The sequence below is a fragment of the Ovis aries genome, chromosome 26, assembly GCF_016772045.2.
Source record: "Ovis aries strain OAR_USU_Benz2616 breed Rambouillet chromosome 26, ARS-UI_Ramb_v3.0, whole genome shotgun sequence".
NCBI lineage: Eukaryota > Metazoa > Chordata > Mammalia > Artiodactyla > Bovidae > Ovis > Ovis aries.
This window is the reverse complement of record NC_056079.1, coordinates 42,035,699-42,061,396: the sequence shown is the minus strand read 5'-3', so window position 1 is coordinate 42,061,396 and position 25,698 is coordinate 42,035,699. Positions and strand designations below refer to the sequence as shown.

Genomic DNA, 25,698 nt, shown 5'->3' with positions numbered 1-25,698 from the left:
GTACTTGTTTCTTAAATAATTGTGTTGTATACATTTAAAGAGTTGAACTAAAAAAAAAACCCTCTTTCCCCCAAGGAATGAGGAAAACCGATCTTCATTTCCATATTCCCCAAAGACAATTATAGAGAAACAAACTAACCGTAACATCAAGTGGCGGACAACCTATTTACAAAACTCCATTGATGGCTCCATGGAGACAAAGAGGCCCAGCTTTCCTCAAGAGCAAGGGCACTATCACTTATACGTGGAATCTAAAAATAATAATACAAATGTACTTATTTATAAAGTAGGCTCCCAGAGTTAGAACACAAATTCATGCTTACCAAAGGGGAACCGTATGGGGAGGCTAAACGAGGAGTCTGGGATTAACAAATACACACTGCTGCATATAAAACAGACAGGCAGGACCTGCTGCACAGCGCAGGGAGGTCTGCTCAGCATCGTGTAATAAGCTACATGGGGAAATAATCTGAAAAGAGTGGATATATATATATATGCATAACTGATTCGCTCTGCTGTACACCTAAAACTAACACAACATTGAAAACCAGCCTTACTTCAGTGAAACACATTTTTAAATTAGAGCCAATGAGAAGAGGTTGAGAGTAGGACTCTAAAGAGAGGAATTAAAGTTCCTTGATTAGGGCCTAACTCCCTGCCAGGAGATGACTTAATTCAATTTTCTTGCACCTAGAGGAACAGACACACACACACACACACACACACACACACACACACACACACACACACACAGAGTCCCTCTCTGCATAAAGGGGAAGCCCTTTTCCTGGCCAGAAGCCTTGGGGTTTGCCTCCCAGCAGAGCACGACAGAGTGGGTCCCTTCTCCCCCTCCAGCAGCGGTCTCCCTCTGTGCCCCTGACCAGCACAAACCGTATCCCCTTGAGTTAGCTGTTTAATTTCCTTAATCCTCAACTCCTTGTCTGTTAAGTGGGCTCTCACATGCTTCTCACCTTTCTGGACTTACAAGAAGCAACAAGACTTGCCATGTGCACATAGGGTGAACGTTCAGCAAACAACTTTCTCTCTTATCAAAGCAGGGAACCTGGGCGGAGAGAGGGAAGGTATTTGTCTCACAGTTGGTTTTTATTTTTGAAGGGGATGGGAGTGGGGATGAGTGGGTGGTTGTAACCGTGTTGAGTTTGAGCATCTTCTAGACCAGTTTTATTTCATATGGAGAGAATTGGAAGTATTAAGTCTGGACTCCACTGGGGGGTCAGGTCGAAAGGATAAATAAAATGAACCTGGAGCAAAATCATTTATTTGGGGAATAGAAATTTTTCTGACAACTGCCAGCTATGAACAGAGAAAGATAGGTGCGCTCAGGGGTCAGGTGAGAGTATATGAATAAAAGCTTATGAAGATTATGAACTAAAGCTGAGATTCTAAAAGTCTAACATTTACCAGAATCGCCTGCAGGCCCTGCTTAAACAGACTGTAGGGTCCACCCCTGAAATTTCTGAACTGGGTCCCAGGTGGAGGGCTTAAGAATTTGCTTTTTGAACCAGCTCCCAGGTGAAGCTGGTGCTGGGCCAGAGAGTCAAGAATGGAGCTGCTGGTTTTCCACAGTAGCTTTTACTATTATTCATTTCTTTGGCCATGCCTTACGGCATGTGGGATCTTAGTTCCTCAACCAGGGATTGAACCTGCGCCTCCTCCATTGAAAGCACAGAGTCTTAACTACTGGACCATCAGGAAGTCCCAGAGTAGCTTTAAAGGGGGGAAGAAAATTAATTGTTAAGTACCTACTATGTGCCAGGAGGTTTACAGGCATCATTTAATCTCATGAGCTCAACACCCGTAATAAGTGAGAGTTATCACCCAAGTTTTCAGATGGATAAATTGGAACTCAGGGAGCTAAGGGACTTGCCCAAAGCCACCTGATGAGCAGGACACAGTCCTGATTCAGAGCTGTCAGCTCCAAAGCCTGTATCCTTTCCAAACGTGCCATGCTCTTAGCTTCTCTTTGCAAGGAAAGTCAGGAGAGTTCAGTACAGTGGCTCAGTCGTGTCCGACTCTTTCCAACCCCATGAACTGCAGCACGCCACGCCTCCCTGTCCATCACCAACTCCCGGAGTTTACTCAAACTCATGTCCATTGAGTCGGTGATGCCATCCAGCCATCTCATCCTCGGTCGTCCCCTTCTCCTCCTGCCCCCAATCCCTCCCAGCATCAGAGTCTTTTCCAATGAGTCAACTCTTTGCATGAGGTGGCCAAAGTACTGGAGTTTCAGCTTCAGCATCAGTCCTTCCAAAGAACACCCAGGACTGATCTCCTTTAGAACAGACTGGTTGGATCTCCTTGCAGTCCAAGGGACTCTCAAGAGTCTTCTCCAACACCACAGCTCAAAAGCATCAATTCTTCGGCACTCAGCTTTCTTCACAGTCCAACTCTCACATCCATATATGGCCACTGGAAAAACCATAGCCTTGACTAGATGGACCTTTGTTGACAAAGTAATGTCTCTGCTTTTGAATATGCTATCTAGGTTGGTCATAACTTTCCTTCCAAGGAGTAAGCGTCTTTTAATTTCATGGCTGCAATCACCATCTGCCGTGATTTTGGAGCCCCCCCAAAATAAAGTCTGACACTGTTTCCACTGTTTCCCCATCTATTTCCCATGAAGTGACGGGACCAGATGCCATGATCTTCGTTTTCTGAATGTTGAGCTTTAAGCCAACTTTTCGCTCTCCTCTTTCACTTTCATCCAGAGGCTTTTTAGTTCCTCTTCATTTTCTGCCATAAGGGTAGTGTTATCTCATATCTGAGGTTATTGATATTTCTCCCAGCAATCTTGATTCCAGCTTGTGCTTCTTCCAGCTCAGCGTTTCTCATGATGTACTCTGCGTGTAAGTTAAATAAGCAGGGTGACAATATACAGCCTTGACGTACTCCTTTTCCTATTTGGAACCAGTCTGTTGTTCCATGTCCAGTTCTAACTGTTGCTTCCTGACCTGCATATAGGTTTCTCAAGAGGCAGGTCAGGTGGTCTGTATTCCCATCTCTTTAAGAATTTTCCACAGTTTATTGTGATCCACACAGTCCAAGGCTTTGGCAGAGTCAATAAAGCAGAAGTAGATGTTTTTCTGGAACTCTCTTGCTTTTTCCATGATCCAGCGGATATTGGCAATTTGATCTCTGGTTCCTCTGCCTTTTCTAAAACCAGCTTGAACATCTGGAAGTTCACAGTTCATGTATTGCTGAAGCCTGGCTTGGAGAATTTGGAGCATTACTTTGCTAGCATGTGAGATGAGTGCAATTGTGCAGTAGTTTGAGCATTCTTTGGCATTGCCTTTCTTTGGGATTAGAATGAAAAGTGACCTTTTCCAGTCCTGTGGCCACTGCTGAGTTTTCCAAATTTGTTGGCATATTGAGTGCAGCACTTTCACAGCATCATCTTTTAGGTTTTGAAACAGCTCAACTGGGATTCCATCACCTCCACTAGCTTTGTTCATAGTGACGCTTTCTAAGGCCCACTTGACTTCACATTCCAGGATGTCTGGCTCTAGGTGAGTGATCACACCATCGTGATTATCTGGGTCATGAAGGTCTTTTTTGTACAGTTCTTCTGTGTATTCTTGCCACCTCGTCTTAATATCTTCTGCTTCTGTTAGGTCCATACTATTTTTGTCCTTTATTGTGCCCATCTTTGCATGAAATGTTCCCTTGGTATCTCTGATTTTCTTGAAGAGCTCTCTAGTCTTTCCCATTCTGTTGTTTTCCTCTATTTCTTTGCATTGATTACTGAGAAAGGCTTTCTTATCTCTTCTTGCTATTCTTTGGAACTCTGCATTCAGATGCTTATATCTTTCTTTTTCTCGTTGGCTTTTCACTTCTCTTCTTTTCACAGCTATTTGTAAGGCCTCCTCAGACAGCCATTTTGCTTTTTTGCATTTCTTTTCCATGGGCATGGTCTTGAGCCCTGTCTCCTGTACAATGTCACAAACCTCCATCCATAGTTCATCAGGCACTCTGTCTATCAGATCTAGTCCCTTAAATCTATTTGTCACTTCCACTGTTTAAGCATAAAGGATTTGATTTAGGTCATACCTGAGTGGTCTAGTGGTTTTCCCTACTTTCTTTAATTTAAGTCTGAATTTGGCAATAAGGAGTTCATGATCTGAGCCACAGTCAGCTCCCAGTCTCCATCTTTGGCTGCAGAGAATATAATCAATCTGATTTTGGTATTGACCATCTGGTGATGTCCATGTGTAGAGTCTTCTCTTGTGTTGTTGGAAGAGAGTGTTTGCTATGACCAGTGTGTTCTCTTGGCAAAACTCTATTAGCCTTTGCCCTGCTTCATTCCATGCTCCAAGGCCAAATTTGCCTGTTACTCCAGGTGTTTCTTGACTTCCTAGTTTTGCATTCCAGTCCCCTATAATGAAAAGGACATCTTTTTTGGGTGTTAGCTCTAAAAGGTCTTGTAGGTCTACATAGAACCATTCAACTTCAGCTTCTTCAGTGTTACTGGTTGGAGCATGGGCTTGGATTACCGTGATATTTAATGGTTTGCCTTGGAAACAAACAGAGATCATTCTGTCACTTTTGAGATTGCATCCAAGTACTGAAGGAGGGTTAGAGCAAGCTCATTTGATAAGAAAGACCTTATCAAACAAAAGAGGTTTCCAGTGAGGTTGCAATTACCATCTAGATGGTAACAACTCCGGAATCTGTCTTTCCAGGCCAGACCTATCTCCTGAAACCGAGAGCCCCACCATCCACCCATCATCTCCGAGTTCCTCCTCAACTTGTCCTGAACGGAGCTGTCCCTGTTCTCCTCAGAGGGGAGCCCCCAGTTTTCCCTTCTCCAGCCCATGGCCACTCCACCCTTGCCAACGCTCCCCCAGCTTTTCACACACGGTCTCTACTGGAGCATAACTGCTTTACAGCGTTGTGTCAGCTGCTTCTGTCCCGCAGCGTGGATCAGTCATGTGTGCACATATCCTGTCTTTGGGGGATTTCCTTCCATTTAGGTCACTACAGAGCAAGGAGGAGAGCTCCCTGTGCTGGACAGTAGGTTGTCATTAATCATCTGTTTTATACAGAGTGGTGTATATATATCAACCCCCATCTCCCAGTTCATCCGACATCTTTCCCCTCCCTGGTGTCCACAGATTTGTTCTCTATGACTCTATCTCTGCTTTGCGAATAGGTTCGTCTGTACCATTTTTCTAGATCTCACATATATGATATTTGTTAACACATGATATTTGTTTTCTTTTTTTTTTTTGACGTATTTCACCCTGTATGACAGTCTCTGGGTCCATCCACGTCTCTACAAATGACCCAGTTTTGTTCCTTTTTATGGCTCAGTAATATTGCATTGTATATATGGACCATCTTCTTTATCCATTCATCTGTTGATGGACAGCTAGGTTGCTTCCATGTCCTGGCTATTGTGAGTAGTAATGCAACGAACACTGAAGTGTGTGTGTGTGTGTGTGTGTGTGTGTGTGTGTACCCTTTAGTATCACGTTTTCTCAGGGCACACTCCCAGTCGTGGCATTGCTGGGTCACATGGTAGTTCTGGGCTTCCCTGGTGACTCAGTGGTAAAGAAACCGCCTGCTTGCAGGAGACACAGGAAATGCAGGCTTGATCCCTGGGTGGGGAAGATCCCCTGGAGGAGGGAATGGCAACGCACTCCAGTAATCGTGCCTGGAGAACTCCATGGACAGAGGAGCCTGGTGGCCAGACGCCACTGAGCATGCTCACAGGGTAGCTCTAGTTTCAGTTTTGTTCCGTAATGTCCTCCATAGTGGATGTTCCAATTTACATTCCCACCAGCAGGGTAGGCAGGCTCCCTTTTCCCCACTCCCTCGCCAGCATTTATTCTCCGTAGATTTTCTGATGATGGTCCTTCTGACCAGTGTGAGGTGATACCTCAATTCTCTAACAATTAGAGATTCAACCCTACATCTTCTTTGGCTCTTTCTCACCTTTTCTACTTCAGTTCAGTTCAGTCACTCAGTCGTGTCCGACTCTCTGCAACCCCATGAATCGCAGCCCCCAGGCCTCCCTGTCCATCACCATCTCCCGGACTTCACTCAGACTCACCTCCATCGAGTCTGTGATGCCATCCAGCCATCTCATCCTCTGTCGTCCCCTTCTCCTCCTGCCCCCAATCCCTCCCAGCATCAGAGTCTATTCCAATGAGTCAACTCTTCGCATGAGGTGGCCAAAGTACTGGAGTTTCAGCTTCAGCATCATTCCTTCCAAAGAAATCCCAGGGCTGATCTCCTTCAGAATGGACAGGTTGGATCTCCTTGCAGTCCAAGGGACTCTCAAGAGTCTTCTCCAACACCACAGTTCAAAAGCATCAATTCTTCGGCGCCCAGCCTTCTTCACAGTCCAACTCTCACATCCATACATGACCACAGGAAAAACCATAGCCTTGACTAGACGGACCTTAGTTGGCAAAGTAATGTCTCTGCTTTTGAATATACTATCTAGGTTGCTCACAACTTTTCTTCCAGGGAGTAATTTCATGGCTACTTTGCACATCTAATCTGTCAGCAAATCCGATGGTGCTGCTTTGGTTTTTTAATTCTATTTGTTTTATTGTGCTTCACAGGTATTGTGTATTTCACACGTTGAAGGCTTCTGGCAACACTGTGTCAAGCAAGTCTCTTGACACCAACAACATTTGCTCACTTTGGGTCTCTGCATCACATTTTGGTAATTCCGGCAAGATTTTTTAAATTTAACTTTTATTTCATATTAGAGGACGGTTGATTTACAATGTCGTGTTAGTTTCAGGTGTATAGCAAAGCGATTCCATTATGCATATACATGTGTCCATTCTTTTTCAGATTCCTTTCCCTATAGGTTATTACCGAGTGCCGAGTGGAGCTCCCTGTGATATACAGGAGGTCCTAGTTGGTTATCTAGTTTATACGGTAGTGTTTGTATGTCAACCCCAAACCTCCGCCGCCCCCACCCTGGTACGGGCCACCAGCATCTCTGTATCCATCCTTGCTTCTCTGGACCTCATTTTCAACTCCATAGCCAGACGAATCCTCTTCAGCTGAGTCGGATCACACCCCTTTCTGCTTGACGCTCTCCTGCAGCTTCTCACTGGGCCCACGGTGCGACCCTGCTCTGCTGTCGCGCTCGTCCTTCCCCTCTCCCCACGGCACGTCCTCATCTCTTCCCCACTTTCCTCTCTTCCTGCTGCCCCACAGCCTCCTCGCCAGGCCTGTGCCACCCTGGGGAATTTGCACTGGCTCCTCGCCCTCCTGGGAACCCTCCCCAGATCTCCAGGGTGACTCCTTTGAGTCTGTTCAAATCTCATTTCTCAGTTTACCTGCTTCATTGCAACCGGTCTCATTCTCAGGAATTCTGATCTTTCTTACTCTGTTTTTTTCTGTCTTTTTTTCCACTACTTTCCCCCTCATCACTAAAGTACTATCTAATTTACCTATTTGTTATATTTATTACATATTCTGTGTATCCCCAGACAGACTTCAAAGTAAGTTCTAGGAGAAAAAGAATCTTGGAGTTTTGTTCACTGATGAACTGGAAGGGCCTGGCACTGGGCTGGTCACATAGTAGATGGTCAATAAATATTTGTGGAATGAATGCAGACAGAACTGAGTTCAAAGGAAGTAAGAAAGTGGAAAAGATGCAAAGTTAGAACAACCATGTCAGCGAGAACAGTCTCAGAATCAGAGCTCTGGGTGATGGTATGGATCCTGGGGATGCGGTCCCGGTAGGCAGGGCTGCGGGTGAGGTCTGTGCAAGGGCAAGGGAGAGGGCGGACGGGTCAGGAGAAAGGACAGATAGTGAGAAAGCTCAAGAATTAAGGCAGAAGAGCTTTTCTTACCACTGTCCTCAGAAAAGAAATAGAAAGGGAAAATTGGAAAATAATTTCTTTGGAAAGTGTTCAGAGTTTCATAGCAACCTTAAAAACGTGCAACACTTCCCAAGCCAGTGTCTCCTCACCTTAAAGGAGGATGACCAGCGCCAGCTTCTGTCCTGGGAACCCCTGTCATTGGCCGTCACTGGGCTCTGGCGCTGTTCCTGTTTGGAGCGGACGCGCGTCAGGGAGAGCTGCCCAGGCAGCCACAGAGGGGGATCCATCCACTCTGAGCACAGTCCCCGGGCCTGGGAACACAGAGCTCTGAGCGTAGGCAGCAATGGGAGAACCGACCAAGGGGCGGAAAGGAAACCCATCGGCTTTTGGAACATGAGACTCCAGAGTTCCGTAGGTTTCAGGTCTGGCTTGATCTAGGCCCACAGGCGATGTTATTAAGAATCTGACGTTTCTAGCAGAAGACTCTGTTTTCCTCTGGCTTGGCGCCATTTCTAGACAGGCTTTACTAAGATAGGACCTGCAGCATTTATGGGTTTACACTTTGTCGTTTTAGCCACCCCATCAGAAAGAGCTTCTTTGGCCTCATTCCAAGATGCCTTCTAAGCTTATCTCTCTTTGACCTCACTTGGGTTCCTCTCTAAACAAAGTACCATGGCCAGGAGATGTAGTCCTCTTTCCGTCTAGTCCTGGTTCTTGCACATGTCCACTCATGGAGCCGAAAGATGGATCACACCTCACATGAATTGATTAAAGAGAGGAATGAGGCTCCAAAAAGAAGCCAAGGCTCTTTTAACAGAAAATGGGAAAAGGATGTTGAGTAAAAGCAGCAAAAATCTATTAATGGCTCTTTCGGCTGTTACAGGAGAGAACCTTACTGCTTATATAACTAACAGTGATCTCAGGAATGTGAAAGAAGCAAAGGGCAGAAACCATTTCTCTTAATTTAGAAAGTCCATATTTTTGCAAGAGAAGTTATTTTCAGTAACTGCCATGGTTGAAGACAAGTTTCTTTCTTTCTTTTTAAAATAAAACAATCCTAGGCTCTGCTGAGACCTGAATCGCCTTTTCCTTAGCAGATGTCTGAGATTTCCTGCGTTCAATGCTGTGGCGTGCCGCTCTATGCTAAGTCACGTCAGTTTTGTCTGTCTCTTTGCAATCCCATGGACTGTAGCCCGCCAGGCTCCTCTGTCTGTGGGGATTCTCCAGGCAGGAATACTGGAGTCGATTGCCGTGCCCTCCTCCAGGGGGTCTTCCCGACCCAGGGATCGAACCTTGGTCTCCTGCATCACAGGCAGGTTCTCTACCAGCTGAGCCACCAGGGAAGCCCAGGTTCAATGCCAGGCACCAGGTAAGTACAGACAGAGCCGAAACGCGCCATCAGGGACACCATGCTCCCGTCTCTCTCCACCTCCCCAGCCTTCTCTTTTGATCCCATCAAATGGCAGCATCTTGAGCCACCTGTTCTGGTCCCAGGCTTTCATAGCTGCCTGTCATCTTGTCCAATCCCACTTTCCAGAAATCTCATCCTTTCTGGGACTTCCCAGGTGGTGCTGGTGGTAAAGAATCTGCCACTGATGCAAGAGACACAATGAGTCCCTGGGTTGGGAAGATCCCCTTGAGGAGGTAATGGCAACCCACTTCAGTATTCTTGCCTGGGAAATTCCATGGGCAGAGAAGCCTGGTGGGCTACAGTGCACGGGGCCGCAAAGAGTCGGACACGACTGAGCAGCTAACAGTTCACTTTTATTTTTTCAGGGACCAACATTAATGGAAACATGTCTGTCTGCGTCAGGCAGTCATTTCGAGGATGAAGTTGACTTTGGCCGACCTTGTCAGACCCTGGCAGACCATCATCGTTTGTCTGTGCCTCCCGAGGCTGTCTGGGAGCAGGAGAAGTGGGTTCAGCTCGATTCCTTTCTGGGTTTTTGGTGGTGTTTGCGCAGAGTTTAGTCTTCAGCTTCTTGGTAGGAATCTACCTGATCCAGTCGTTTCTCTTAAAGGGTTCAAGTAGATTTATAATGTACGCATGCAATTAACAGGGCAACTGCAACACACCAACCACATCCTCGGAAACATTCAAAGAAGCACAGATGCCAGGGTCGATCCTCCCTTCTAAACATAGACAGTTCCTGCTCTTGCCCTAAGACCCCTCCCAAAGACTGCAGGTAGCACTGACCCTGTGCACTAAAGGCATCAGGCCACCCCGTTCATCACTGTGCCTTCGTGCCCAGTCGCTCAGTCGTGTCCGACTCATTGTGATCCCAAGGACTGTAGCCCGCCAGGCTCCTCTGTCCGTGGGATTCTTAAGGAAAGAATACTGGAGCAGGTTGCCACTGCCTTCACCAGGGGATCTCCTGACCCAAGGATCGAGCCTACATCTCTTGCATCTCTTGCACGGGCAAGGGAATTCTTTACCACCGCACCACCTGGGAAGGTGAGAGAAAAGGAGAAGCTCTCACATTTTCTGCCGACGTCCCGGGAAGCCTCCTCTCACTTGCTCTGGGAGTGTGCCCACAGCTGAAGACCCTGCAGCCACCCGCCCTCCGCCCTGCAGACCTGCCCCGGCGGTGGCGGCTCTGCACTCTGGCCTCACTGTCCCGCTGCCTCTCCTTTGCCTTCAGACCCCCAGAGGTTCTCAAGGGGCCCACGCTGAGGGGCGGCTCTCCCTTTCTAACCTCAAAACGCGCAATTCTGGTGACTTTTCCGGGGCATTGCGGGGCGGGGAGAGGAAAGTCTCTGTGACTCGACTGGGAGTCAGCTTCTCAAAGGGTCACTAGACAAAGTTGTAGCCAAAGAGCAAGGATCTGCTTGGAGGGGAGGAGCTGGGTCCTGCTCCGGTTCTAGGAAAGGATGGTTATCCTTGCGACCCCGTGGACTGCAGCCCGCCTGGCTCCTCTGTCCATGGGATTCTCCAGGCGAGAACACTAGAGTGGGATGCCATGCCCTCCTCCAGGGGGTCTTCCCGACCCAGGGATGGAATCCGTGTCTCCTACGTCTCCTGCGTTGACAGGTGGATTCTTTATCACTAGCACCACCGGGGAAGCCCTCAGTTATTTCTTTACTACTTTTTACTAAGCATGGAACCATGATTTGGCTTAGACTGTAAACTAGAGACGGTTCTGCAGTGGCGGCAGATCGTTGTCTCAGCCTGACCTCAGCTCTGTTCCTGCCAAAGCTTTCGGGCCCTTTTCTACCCACTGTGTCTCCTTGAAGCCCTCAGCCCCCTTTTCATTATTGAAACTCCCTTCTGATTCTGGCACTTTGCAAATTCCCTAAGGTTATCTCAAGTGATCCTAATCTTTCTAATCTTTCCTAAGCTCCAGTTAGACAGCATCACTGACTCAGAGAACATGAGTGTGAGCATACTCCGGGAGACAGTGGAGGACGGGGAAGTCAGGCGTGCTGCAGTCCACGGGGTCCCAAAGAGTCATACACGACTGAGTGACTGAACCAAAATCTTCCTTTATTCTGAGATTCTTGATCATTCTTTTTGTACTCCAGCTTGCTCTAAGACCCCTCCAAAGGCCATCAACTCTCCTCTCCCCATTTCTGAGGATATTTTGTAGTTCTCATGGGGAAATGTATATTAGCTCTGAGTCCAGACATATGCCTTTTCCCATGTCTTTTTCTGTGGATATCCAGTATTTTGGATTGTATTACACACACTTCAGATTTTTTGTTTGTTTTTTTCATGTTGTACTTTCATACCTTTTTGTGTACATATGTAAAAACAAGAATTATGGAATAATAAACAGGGGAAGAATAAAAAATAAAAATACAAGAAATAACACTTTCAGACATGAAATAAAACATTGAGTGATTTTTACAAGTTAAAAAGGGGTAAGAAGAAAAGCGATAATGTGTGTAAGTTTAGCAAATTTTATCACCAGCAAAATGTTGTATGAATCCTACTCTATTTTTCCCGTAACCAAATTTAGGTAACAAATGCTATTTCCAAACACTAGCACCAAAATGGATATGAAATGACAGCATATAAAGATATATATATCCCCGTAGAATATACATATGTATATATCCTCTATTTAGCTGTGCATTTAATGTATGTATCCTCTATTTAGCTATATCTGTACTATATATAGAGAGAATTTATATAGAGTAGTTACACAGAGAGAATAGGCAGTCTCTATTTAACTGTGTAGAAAATTTACATACTTTCTATTTAGTCGAGAAAAATCTACCAATCTACCCATCATTCTCACAGTCCTACCCCATGTTTGCCAACGTGCCCCCAACACACACATCCTGACATAGTTGTCATAGACTGTATTCAGCTAAGAAGTTTGATGCAACATTCCGTCCACTCAGGCTGGTAGAATTTCCTAGTTAGACACTTACAATATCTGTCCTATTGATGTTCATAAAAATTTTCTTATATGCATCTGGTGAGCTACTATTTAATTGTCATCTTTTATGGACCAACTAAATCATGAATTATTTTTAAATTTTAAAGTTTGTTTTTTAATATAAACTAAAAAGTTGAATATGCAAACCCAAGTTGCCAGGTGTTTCTACGCATTACAGATTATTCCGAGAACAGTAGTTTAAGCCATATTGTTTAGCGCAGTCAATTCTTCCACATCCATCAATTTCTTTCTTAAAACATCCTAAAGAATGAGAGGTTAAAATATTATTTCTGTGCAAATCAAAACTGTACAAAACAATGAGGTATCACATCACACCAGTCAGAACGGCCTTCATTAAAAAGTCTACAAATCACAAATGCTGGAGAGGAGGTGGAGAAAAGGGCCCCCTCCTACACTATTGGTGGGAAGGTAAATTGGTGCTGCCACTGTGGAGAACAGTTTCAGTTTTCAAAAAACTAAAAATGGAGACTTTCCCTGGTGGTCCAGTGGTTAAGAGTCTACGCTCCCAATGCCCAGGGCCTGGGTTCTATCCCGGGCCAGGGAACTAGATCCCACATGCTGCAATCAGGACCCAGCCCAGGCAAAAAAAAAAATGAAGCTGCCATATGGTCCTAGAATCCCACTCCTGGGTACATATCCAGACAAAACTGTAATTCAGAAAGATACACGCACCCCTGTGTTCACAGCAGCACTATTCATAACAGCCAATATGCGGAAACAACCTAAACGGCCATCGACGAGTGAGCAGATGAACAGTGTGGCACATGCACGCAGGGCACTGTCGCTCGGGCACGAGAGAGAATGCGACAGTGCCATCTGCAGCAACGTGGGCGGGCCTAGAGATTACCATACTAAGTGAAGGAAGCCAGACAGAGCAAGGTAGATGCCATGCGATGTCACCTGTACGCAGAATCTAAAATATGGCACAAATGAACTTAGCTGCAAAACAGAGAGAGACTCACAGCTACAGGGAACGAAGCTGTGGCTGCCCAGGGGGCGGGGGCTGGGGAGAGACGAAGCGAGAGTGAGGGACTGGGCGAGGCAGGCTGGTGTGCACAGAACGGCGAGCCAGGCCCGGCTGCGCAGCGCAAGGGGCTGTGTTTGATGCCCTGTGATAAACCACGGCGGAAAGGAAAAGTACACCGTTTCTAGATTATTTTAACCAAACAAATGAAACATGAAGAACAAAACCTCTTTCCGAGACAGGAAACACTACTTCACCTGAGCTTCTGGAACTCTTTTCTTCTTCATACGATTTTTCATTAGTCAAGTAAGATGACCGCAAAACTCAGCTTTCAAACTCCTTGTACCATTTCAAAAGACCCATGCGGTGCGCGTTGTCTGTACCCCACAGGATCAGCCTGAAGCCCCTCTTAAGCTGAGGCCACATCCTTGTTGCCTCCTTCCTTACCCCATCCTGCCTCCGTGAGCCCATCCTTCTGGGCACGCTTCCTCTATGAATGATCCAAACCAGAATCCCATCCCAGGCTCTATGGATCTGGGCAAGTCCTGAGCACGAAATTTCTCAAAACGAATCATTACTACCTGGACGACCTGTGTTAAACCTCAGAAACCGAGGCTATCCTGCTCAGTGCCTTTTTTTTTTTTTTTTCATATTCAACTTACAGCCCTGTCAAATCATTTTCTAACTGAGATATAATTAACACATAACATTAAATGAGCTCCAGGTATACACATAGTGGTTTGATTTTTGTGTGGTTTGTGAAATGATGCCCACGGTAAGTCTAGCCATCGCCTGACAGTTACAAGACCCTTGACTGTGTGTTCTAAACCTTTGAGGTCTATTCTTTTAGCAGTTTTCAAATCTGCTATACAGTATTATTAATTCTAATCACCATGTTGGACATTACATCCCCTCAACTTGCTCAGTATTTCATATATAACATGCAATATTTATTTAATAACTGTAATATGTAATACCAATAGTATTCTTAAATATCTAAGATATCAGAGAATCTTAATGTGGCAGTGACCTTCTGGAGAAAGCTCTTACTGGCATTTGCAGCAAAATGTGGATGGACCCAGAGAATATTTTGTTTAGGAAATGAAAGTCAGACAAAGAAAGACAACCATTGTATGACGTCACATACATATTGAATCTAAATATATATATATGTGACAAAACAGAATCAGACTCACAGACGCAGAGAACAAACTAGGGGTTCCCGGCGGGGAGGAGGAATGGGGGAAGGGCAAGTTAGGGGCATGGGATTAAGAGACACAAACTATTACGTATAAAGTAGAAAAGCAACAAGGACATATTGTACCATACAGGGAATTATAGCCACTATTGGAGCTTCCCTGGTGGCTCAGAGGTTAAAGTGTCTGCCTGGAATGTGGGAGACCCAGGTTCGATCCCTGGGTCAGGAAGATCCCCTGGAGAAGGAAATGGCAACCCACTCCAGTACTCTTGCCTGGAGAATCCCATGGAGGGAGGAGCCTGGTGGGCTCCATGGAGTCGCAAAGAGTCGGACACGACTGAGCGATTTCACTTTACTTTATCACTGTAATAACTTTAATGAAGTATAATCTGTAAAAGTACTGAATCGCTATTCTGTACACTTGAAACTAATATATATTGTAAATCAACTAAAATTCAATAAAAATAAAGTAGCAAAGCTTTCACACATACATTTAGAAGTGGGCAACTGTGGTTTGGAGAACACTCTTATGAGTTCTTGAACAGCAAGGAGATCCAACCAGTCCATCCTAAAGGAAATCAGTCCTGAATATTCATTGAAAGGACTGATGCTGAAGCTGAAGCTCCAATACTTGGGCCACCTGATGCGAAGAAATGAGTCATTGGAAAAGTCCCTGATGCTGGGAAAGATTGAAGGCGAGAGGAGAAGGGGAAGACAGGATGAGATGGTTGGATGGCATCACCGACTCAATGGACATGAGTTTGAATAAACTCTGAGAGTTGGTGATGGACAAGGAGGCCTGGCGTGCTGCAGTCCATGGGGTTGCAAAGAGTCAGACACGACTGAAGGATGGGCCAATTAAAAATATTCTGGTTTGAGTGGCAATTAGACTGTATACAAGAGCAAGAATTCAGCTGCTGACAGAGGATCAAAAATAAAGCTCCACAAACTTGTAGACAACAGGAATGGTTTCCTAGGCTCTTCTTTCAGTCCCCAGTAGCCTCTAGCTGTATGCTAGCTGCACAGAAATGTAGTGATGGTGTCTGGCCAAGCCAGAAAAAACAGGATGATAATTAATCACCTCAACCTGGACTGAATTTTCAATGTTGTTTTAATGGCCCAGCCTTCCTCTGAGCTACCAAATCCTCCTCCAGAAGGAAAGAAATATGTGCAGCCAACTCTCAATTTTCAGCTTTAATGGAAGGACTATTCATGTCACAAATGCGTATTGAGTTCTGGCTTTGCTGTGTGCACAGCGCTCTGCTAGGTGCCCTGCAGAGCTAGAGGAGGGGATGGGAGGGAGGAGCCCGAGGGTGTGCTGAGCGCCGAGCTGCAGCGCACCAGCCCGGGCCCGACGCACCCCCGCCGGCCGACAGTCGACCTCTCTGAGTACCCCCTCTCCGGTTCCATTCCGTTTCACACGCTACCTCTGCGTTCATCCGTCTACCCTCTCTGCCAAATAGAGAAACGCTGCTTCTTAAAAAGGCGGCCGGAACGCCTGCTTCTGCTCTCACTCTACGCTTCCTCTCCCTGAGACCCCAACCTCTTCTCTTCCTCCTGTGCTCCCTGGGGACAAGGGAATAAATAGAAAGCTATTTGGTCGAAAAAGCCACCATGGACTGTCTAGCCAGGGTGAAATGTGCTACAGCCTCGATTCAGTGAAAATCACCCACCTGCAAGAAAGCCAAACATTTCTTTTTTATTTTATTCAAGTCTAGTTGGTTTAAAATGCTATGTTAACTTTTGTTACACAGCAAAGTGATGCTGATATACACACACACACACACACACACACACACACACACACTTATATTCTTTTCCATTGTGATTTATTCTGAAAGTGAAGTGAAAGTGAAAGTCACTCATTCGTGTCTGACTCTTTGCTACCCCAGGGTCTGTAGCTCGCCAGGCTCCTCTGTCCATGGAACTCTCCAGGCAAAAACACTGGAGTGGGTAGCCGTTCCCTTCTCCAGGGGATCTTCCCGACCCAAGGACTGAACTCAGGTCTCCCACACTGCGGGCAGATTCTTAACTGTCTGAGCCACCAGGGAAGCCCAAGAATACTTGAGTGGGCGGCCTCTTCCTTCTCCAGGGGCTATTCTGAGCTCAGGACTTGACCAGGGTCTCCTGCATTGCAGGCGGATGCTTCACCAGTGGAGCTGCCAGGGAAGCTGTGGTCTCTCCTAGGACGCTGACTGTAGTGCCCTGTGCTGTACAGTATGTCTCGTTGTTTAACCATTTTCTGTGTAGCAGCTTGCATCCACTAATTCCAAACTCCCAATACACCCCTCCTCATCCCCTCCCCTTTCAAACACTTCTTTTTACATCCCTAAACTTGGCAACTGTCAAAGAAGGTTCTAGCTCATTGGCAGATGAATGAGCCTAGTAATGACCCTTATATTTACCTAATGTTACAGAGTTTACAAAATCCTTTCACATACATTACTCTAATTTCCACAACAGCCTTATGAAACTAGCCTGTTCCATCAGAGGAAACTAAGGCTCAGACAGGTTAAGTGTGTCCAAAGTCACCTTGAATCAAGTCTTTCAGCTCCAAGCCTTTCAGTTATTCCAGTATTACCTCCCTTAAGCTCGTGAGAACCCTAGATTCCCGTAAGTGTTTTCCCTACCACTCCCCTGCTCAGCTGCGACCACTACCTAAACCAGTAATCCCTCAGAAAGCTGGTCTCTGGGGTATTATGACACATCCCACCCTCTGTGCCACCGCGTCTTTAAAAATCAGACAGATAATATAGGAACCATCATTGTATAACCAGTACTTACATTAACTGCATACCTTTTTCCCTCCACTGGGTGGGTAACAGTGTTGCAAGACACAATATTTTACTGACCAAAATGTCTATGGACCACTTCAGAATTGAGAAAACTGATGTAAGGCATACCTTGCTAGGACTCATAAAAGGTTTGTTTTTTAAAAACTCTCCAGTTAAGAGGGAGGAAAGAATTCCTTGCGTAATGAGACATGTTTGGCTCTCTGAGTTTTTTTGGTATTTATTATTTTGGTATCTCTTCCAAGACTTAACTGTTTCATTTCTCATATGAAAAATGAAGGGGAAGGAGATTAAAGTTTTCTCCTTGGACCAGACATTGGAATGATGTGGGCATGTTTTTTTAGGACAGAGGTTTAAAGTATTCACCCATAGTTCAGTTCAGTTCATTTCAGTCGCTCAGTCATGTCCGACTCTTTTCGACCCCATGAATCGCAGCATGCCAGGCCTCCCTGTCCATCACCATCTCCCGGAGTTCACTCAAACTCACGTCCATCGAGTCGGTGATGCCATCTAGCCATCTCATCTTCTGTTGTCCCCTTCTCCTCCTGCCCGCAATCCCTCCCAGCATCAGAGTCTTTTCCAAAGAGTCAACTCTTCGCATGAGGTGGCCAAAGTACTGGAGTTTCAGCTTTAGCATCATTCCTTCCAAAAGAACACCCAGGGCTGATCTTTAGAATGGACTGCTTGGATTCACTCATAAAGAGTTTTGCATATCGCATCAATATTCTTATGCATTACTTACTGATGAACAGTGCCTAAACCTACTATTACTGATAACTATTGCTTATATCTGTTAACTCATTAGCTACAGGATGATGATATTCTAATTATAATCTTCCCTCTAACAGTATTCAAAAAACGGAAAAAAAATCTGAAAACACATGCATAAAAATGGTATGTATGAAAAGTACGTGCATGCGTGCTTGCTCAGTTGCTGCTCAGTCGTGTGTGACCCTGTGACCCCATGGACTGCAGCCCGCCAGGTTCCTCTGTCCATGGGATTCTCCAGGCGAGAACACTGGAGTAGGCTGCCAATTCCTCCACTAGGTGATCTTCCCGGCCCAGGGATCGAACCCTTGCCTCCAGCGTCTCCTGCATTGGTAGGAGGATTCTTTACCCAGATACAAAAACAGCAGGACATAATTCTTTTCTCAAGTTTCAATTTCACGTAAGCCAGGGGTGGCCAGCATTTTCTGTAAACGGTCAAACGGCAAATGTTTTCAGTTTTACAGGTCGCACAGTCTCTGCTGGAATTACTCAGCTCTTTCACTGTAGCGCGATAGCAGCCACAGACGACACGTAAGTGAGCAGTGTCGGTTATTGTGTTCTAATGAAACTGCATTCACAGAGAGGCAACAGGCTGGATCTCGCCTGTGAGCCGCATCGTTTATTGTGTTCTAATGAAACTGCATTCACAGAGAGAGGCAACAGGCTGGATTTCACCTGTGCACCACAGTTGGCTGGCCCCTGAGATAAGCCAAAACCTTTGCATTTTTGGACACAATTTTAAAAATTTTGACTTTTTCTAGTGGGCAATTTCAATTATATTAAAAAGTTGGAAAATCAGTGTAATGATTTGGTATCCATCACTTAGCTTCATCAGTTATCAACTTAGGATGAATCTTGTTTAATCTAACTCCTTACCCACTTCCTTTTATCTGAATTATTTTGGGGTTTTTGTTTGTTTGTTTTGGCCCCGCTGCACAGCTTACAGGATTTTAGCTTGTGGCCCAAACAAACAACAACCCCCCTCCCAAGATCAAGGACAGAGCAGAATATAACTCTGCTTTTCACATTGTGCATAGTCATATGAATACTGTCAGCTAGAGGAAGGAGGGTATCCACCAGTCTTGGTAGAAATTGTTTCAAATCACCAGCACTCCCCTCCCTTCTCACCTCAACAAAGCTTTTTTCAACTTTACGTGACCATCTCAGACTCCATGTTTGAAATACAGTAAGTGCCCCAACATACAAACACGAGACTGTGTTCAAGACCAGTGTGTTCATAAGTCCAACAAAGTTAGCCTAGTCAACTAACACTGAACGGTTATTGCAATTAATACATAAAAAGCAAACACAAAAATAAAGACATTTTCAATCTTACAGTACAGTACCTTGAAAAGTACAGTAGCACCAATTACATCCAGGCCTTCCTCGGTGGCTCAGAGGTGAAGAATCCGTTTGCAACGCAGAAGACGTGGGTCGATCCCTGGGTGGGGAAGACCTCCTGGAGAAGGAAATGACAACCCACTCCAATATTCTTGCCTGCGGAATTCCATGGATGCAGGAGCCTGGCAGGCTACAGTCCACGGGGTTGCAAAGCATTGGGTTGCAAAGACTGAGCAACTAAAGAATGATAGCAAACCAGCCGCATCGCCGCTGCTTTACACTTGCTTCCGGGCGTCCTGGGCTTGAAATAAAGATACAGCGCTACTGTAGTGTGTAGGATACCGTACAGCAAAGCGCACAAAGCACAGCCACCTACAGGGGGCGCGCACGTGTGGCCGCGCACACCAGATAAGGGGATTTACGGGATTGGGCATGAGACTACACGTTCGCATCTTTGAAAGTTCACCGCTTGGCGGTTCAGAAGTAGGAGGCTTACTCTACGTTCCGTGTCCACGTCATCTCGGTCTGGAAGAGAGGTCCTTCCCGACTTTACAGCTGTTCCTACAGACCGTTCCTGAAATCAACGATCGTTGCTGGCAACTTGGGAAAAGACGAAGGAAATGTTCACCGTATGTCAGGGTTTCCACCACCTCTGTGGTCGGGAGATACAGCCATCCTGAACTACCCTTTGACTCCGTTTTGTCCCGCAGAACTTTCCACGTTGATGGACATGTCCTGCTTCTTCTCTAATACAGTCATTATTACCACAGCGGGCTTTTGAGCGCTTGCGCTGTGGCCAGTGTGAGTGAGAGACTGAATTTTGGAATGATTTAACTTTAATAGAAGCATTTATACTTACATAGCCATACGTGTCTAGTGGCCACCATACTTATATTAATTATGATTAGTTACGTAAGAGCGCAGCCCTCGTCCCTTCCCTGCAGAACCGTGGCGTTTTGCACGCGTCCCAGACTCCCAGTCTCCCTCACTCTTCCTACATTTTGCAGACCTTTCCTTAATTCACGCCGAGCAGTCTCTTTCTCCCGTGATGCCTTAGTACCTGAACAGCCATGACTGTGGTTCTCTGCTCACTGTGAGTCGGCAAATCCTCAGTCTTTGCACCACAGACTTGCTGCCTCCAACCTAGGGTTGATAATAGTAACTATCTCATCGATTTACACTGGGAATTAAGTAAGCTATTGTATATAAAGCGGAAAGCGTATCCCCAATAGGCCTAGCATGTGTGTGTCAGTCGCTTCAACTGTGTCCGACTCCTTGCAACCCCATGGACTGTAGCCCACCAGGCTCCTCTGCCCATGGCTTTCCCAGGCAAGAATACTGGAGTGGGTTGCTATTTCCTCCTCCAGGGGATCTTCCCAACTCCGGGATCAAACCTGCGTCTTACAACTCCTGCACTGGCAGGCAGATTCTTTATCACTAGCGCCACCTGGGAAGCCCAGGCCTAGCACAGGACATCCCAAAGAAAGTCATTTTCATATCTGAAATGAATCCTGACAATAAATGCTTAGAAGTAAAGATTTCACTTATCCCATAATTATAGGCTGCAGTAGCCAACGGCCGCATGTAGCTATCTAAATTTAAGTTAACTAAAATGAACGTTTACTGCATCAGTTGTACTAGTCACATTTCAACTGCTCAGGGGCCACGCATGCCTAGAGATTATCACCCGTAGGAAAGTTTCACTGGACAGTGACACAGCTTTGGCACTCCACATCTAGGAACCCAGGAGAGAAGAGCTCCCACAGTAGGTCAGCAAATCAACTCAGTTAGGGAAGACCAGTCCTAGCAGAGTGATCAATCTCTGTCATCCTTGCTACCAAATCTGTTTCCCCATGTTTCATTCTTCCCTTTCACCACTTCCTCACCCATCTCGGCAGTACTAATGAAATGCAATTAATAAATATCACTAAAATACTGTTGACCTAATTTTCAATGTTATCAAGAAGACGTTCTTCAGAATTTATTTTCTTCTAAGGCTTCACAGCAGAGGAGATTATGTCTTTCTTTTTATTGATACTCTGTCATATCTGGCAAAACCTGGGGCCTAATCCTATTTATGTTCTGCAGTCATAACATGGCTAGTCACAATAGATAACTTAATGAACATTTTTCACTTTGTCCCATTAGCTCATAGGTTGACAGAACCCAATAAAGGAGGCAAGGACCCACTGTGTGTGAGTGTGTGTGAGTGTGTGTGTGTGTGTGTGTGTGTGTTTACCCAGTGTTCAGCTCCGTGTATATCTTCTGTCATTAATTGCAGTGGACTGGAGCTTGTCTGGGCAGCTAATGAACATTCCTCCCTTAAGCTGTTATTCTCTTGGGCATTTGTTCCCAAGGGAAAAGAAATGTTGTCATTAGTACATGATGGAAACTTTCTTCCAGCTTACAGAAGCTTATCCTCAAAACACTCCGTATTGCTCTGAAAGCGGTTCTGAGCCTTGACTGCCAGAAGACATCTGTCTTGATCTTGGTGGGAGCACAAAGAGAGACACATGTGTTTTGTAGAGAAGAGCTCCCATGGTCCACCATCCTGAAGAGTATTTGGTTAGTGCTCGTTTTCATTGGGAAAATAAAAGTAAGTAAATAAATAGTTATATACTATTAAATAATGAAAATAAAAGGAACTCACTACTGATCTTCAAAACTAAAACTTAACCAAATATTGTGGGTGTTTTATGCACAAATGGAAAAGAATCCAGATTCAAACCTAGGTGGCTGGAGTCAGACTCTCGCTCTTTAGCAGGTTTGTGACCCTGGGCAAGCCACTTCTCAGAGCCATTGTTTGCAGACATTTCTAAACCCTGGAGTCCAGGCAAATCTTCTCTCTTTGAGGAGAAGAATGTCTTAGGTCCATTTCCCCAGGAAACAGGCTTTGAGATAGATTTCCTACCACGAGTTTTACAGAAGAGTGCCCTTGAGACTACCTGTGGGGACTAAGAAGAGCATCGTGGGGCAGAGGGAGAGACTGGGTTGCAGGAGAGCCATCAGCTGACAGGCCAGGAGCTGTGAAATCGGCTAGCTTGAAGGAGTGGTCCCGCAGGGAGGCGAGGAGTCTGGCTTTGGAACTGGCGTGTTGTGCCGACGGGACTTTGGATAACGGTGGTTCCCAGGGAAGGACGTGAGCTGCCAGACCTCCCAGCAGCTGGGGATAGACGTGGGCGTGTGGAGGGGACATGGGCGTGGGGGGGACGTGGGCGCGCGGGGGGGGACGTGGGCGCGCGGGGGGGGGGGGGGATGTGGGCGCGGGGGGGGGGATGTGGGCGTGAAGGGGGGATGTGGGAGCTCGAGGGGGGGTGGAAATAGGCTCGCGTGGGGGGACGTGGGCGCGTGGAGGGGAACTGGGCGTGCGGGGGAGGACCTGGGCGTGCGGGGGAGGGCGTGGGCACGCAGGGAGGACATGGGCGTGTGGGTCCTGGAAGAGAGATCTGGGCAACCTTCACTCTCGGAAGGAAAGCCCATCTCCTTTCCTGCTCCAGGGGTGGTCATCACTCTATTCAGGTATGCTGGCTGCCCTGCAGCGACCCAGGCAAGGCCATCGCAAGTCTGCAATGAGCTGCTTGTGTGAAGAGAGGTTCCTAGAGAAAGACCCTGACATGAAGATGTGTTCAAGTGATTTGTTAGGAAGTGTTCCCAGAGATCAGGAAAGGGAGGCCAGAAATGTCCTGCCCCACAAGAGCAGCAACATCCAGCCCCGCTCACTTTGGCACAGTTCTGCAGGGGAGCTTGGCTGATAGTAGAAGTGCTTCGTCAAAGCTGACCCCTCAGTGGGCAAGGAAGCTGTCATAACTATACCCTCATACCCATCAGGGAAAACTTAAATGCTTAGGCATCCCAACTCCCCACGAGCAGGCAAACTGAATTCCAGTCACTGGGGCTTCTCCGAGAGCTCAGTTGGTAAGGAATCCGCCTGCAGTGCAGGAGACCCCGGTTCGATTCCTGGGTTGGGAAGATCCACGGGAGAAGAGACAGGCTTCCCGCTCCAGTATTCCTGGACTTCTCTGGTGGCTCAGCTGGTAAAGAATCCGCTTGCAATGGTGGAGACCTGGTTTTGATCCCTGGGTTGGGAAGATCCTCTGGAGAAGGGAAAGGCAACCCGCTCCGGTATTCTGGCCTGGAGAATCCCATGGACTGTGTGATGCAGGGGGTCACAAAGAGTCAGACACCACTGGGCGACTTTCACTTTCACTGGGGCAACGTTTCAGCAAAGACAGTGCTGATGGTTTTCCTGGGAACGAAAGCTTGCAGATAGCTCGTGTGCCTTAGCATGACCAGTGGATGGACGAGGCAGTGGACGGACGAGGCTGTGAGCGGAGAACTCAGAGCCAGAAGTCTGGGTCCGTGAGCCCTTAATAAGCCCAGGGGGGACTCACTCAGGCTGTCTCTGAACCTGACCGCTTCACTTCCTCATCACCCTCTATCCTTCTGTGTGGGAAGGGGAAGTAATCAAACTGGCTAATCACTCCTTTCTCAGCGTGATGACGCATTCTCTTATAAGCAAATGCTTGCAAAAGAACACAGACATTCACCCTTTTCCCAAGGACAAGCAATGAATTTCTTGGATCATGACGATCCTAAAGTGTGCATAGATTAACAAAATGCAGCATCGTTGTCATGACGAGAACCAATCCTAGCTTCATCCAGCAGTTTTACAGAATACATCATCTGAAACACAGCACTTTTAAAACCCATGGATGGTGCTATTAGAGAATGTCTCCTAAATCCCATATGCTTACTGGCCCAACATTGGCAAAGTTTCTTTTTAGTTCTTCTTGTAAGTGGATGCTCTGTAAGTGCGTCTCAACGCAATAACTTTATGAATTGCTTTTCAGAGTAATTTTAAAGAGCTTTTACCGTGATACCCAATATGAGAATTTGTGGAGTTATACTCCCAGTAATATTAATAGTAATTATTGCAATGTTAAAAGTTTTTATCTCCTTTTAAAATTTTTAGCTTGTTTCATCAGGTGACTCCTATCAGCATCTGAGGCTCATGTGAAAGAGAATCATTTCAGGCTAACAGCTGATTCCCAAAGAGTATTTTTTTTGTTCGAAGTTTTAAAACTGAGAGCAACCCTCATATTAGGAGAAACACCATTAAGGCCTTGGGCTTTAGGCAATCCCCTCTTTTATGGGCAACAATTTGAGGGTGCAACCCTCCTCTTATAATGCTAAACGAAACAAAAGGAAGCCACGTTTTTTCACACTCAAGTGTTGGTTCCCACACGCAGATATGAAGAGGGCGCTGTGAGGCAGACAGCTTTATTAGACCTGCTATAAAGAGGCATTCTTCACCTTTTTCTAGGGTCTCCTATAACTTTATTGATCCTGTCTACCAGGATGATACTGAACACATTTCTTTACAAAGGCTAAGGAAAGGGTTTACTCTCTTCTATCATATGACCATTTTGAAGAAAGGACTTAGATATGATACCAAGTAGTGACGCTGATGTCCCTGAGATGCTCTGAAAATGAAAATGAAATGCTCTGTTGATTATTCTCTTCATCCTCCTAATTTACTTGAAAAATAAGAAAGTTATCCATATATTAAGTGTGCAATGTTCTAAGTGTCTAGATAAGAGATCTACATACTTTTTAAAACATGATTTACTAAAAAATCATAGACCACTTAAAATAAACGCAATTTATAAAGCATTTTGCAAAGACTGTTTTATGAGGCCATCGGGTTAGAAATTACTGATGAACAAACTGTGGGAAGCATAAGTGACTGACATTTGGTCAGGGACCTAGAGTTTAACAGTATTCAGGGATCTTAAAAGAAAGTCACACTCTAAATTGGAAAGTATATAGGATTACCTGTAATCTGTGGCAAATAAACTTTTTGCCTTATTTTGCTAACATTCTGTTATTGGAATATTTGCTTTATTTTGAAATAGTTTATGACTGTTTATTGGAGAAGGGAATGGCAATCCACTCCAGTACTATTGCCTGGAAAATCCCATGGACAGAGGAGCCTGGTAGGCTACAGTCCATGGGGTTGCAAAGAGTCGGACACGACTGAGCGACTTCACTTTTCACCATGACTGTTTATAAATTGCTATAATGCACAAAGAGCCTCTAATCACTAAAATACTGCAGTGGGCTCAGCAATTTGACCCTGGTATAACTCAAATTTCTTATCTGCAGAAAGAAGAGACACAATGTCTTATCACCTGTGTTTTATCTGATTTTGACTGGGGATTCGAGCTATGTTTCTCATTCTGTTGAAGGCATCCTGAAACCAGACAAAGGATCTCAAGGTAAAGAACAGGAAACGGGTATTGATTTCCTTTATCCACCCAGACTTTTGTATCTTTTTGTTTTGTGCTGTGATGGATTAGGGGAACAGGCCAGCAAATGCTTCACGTTTGCTACAGATTGGATGGGCTTTGGGAAAAAA

At 45.7% G+C, this 25,698-nt stretch overlaps 1 non-coding gene across 1 annotated transcript; it reads right to left on the bottom strand.

Annotated features, from left to right (window-relative positions):
• Positions 1-9,082: 9,082 nt before the first annotated feature.
• TRNAH-GUG (transfer RNA histidin (anticodon GUG)) lies at positions 9,083-9,154 on the bottom strand. The gene has a single exon. It is a non-coding gene; the product is annotated as a tRNA-His (tRNA).
• Positions 9,155-25,698: the final 16,544 nt, after the last annotated feature.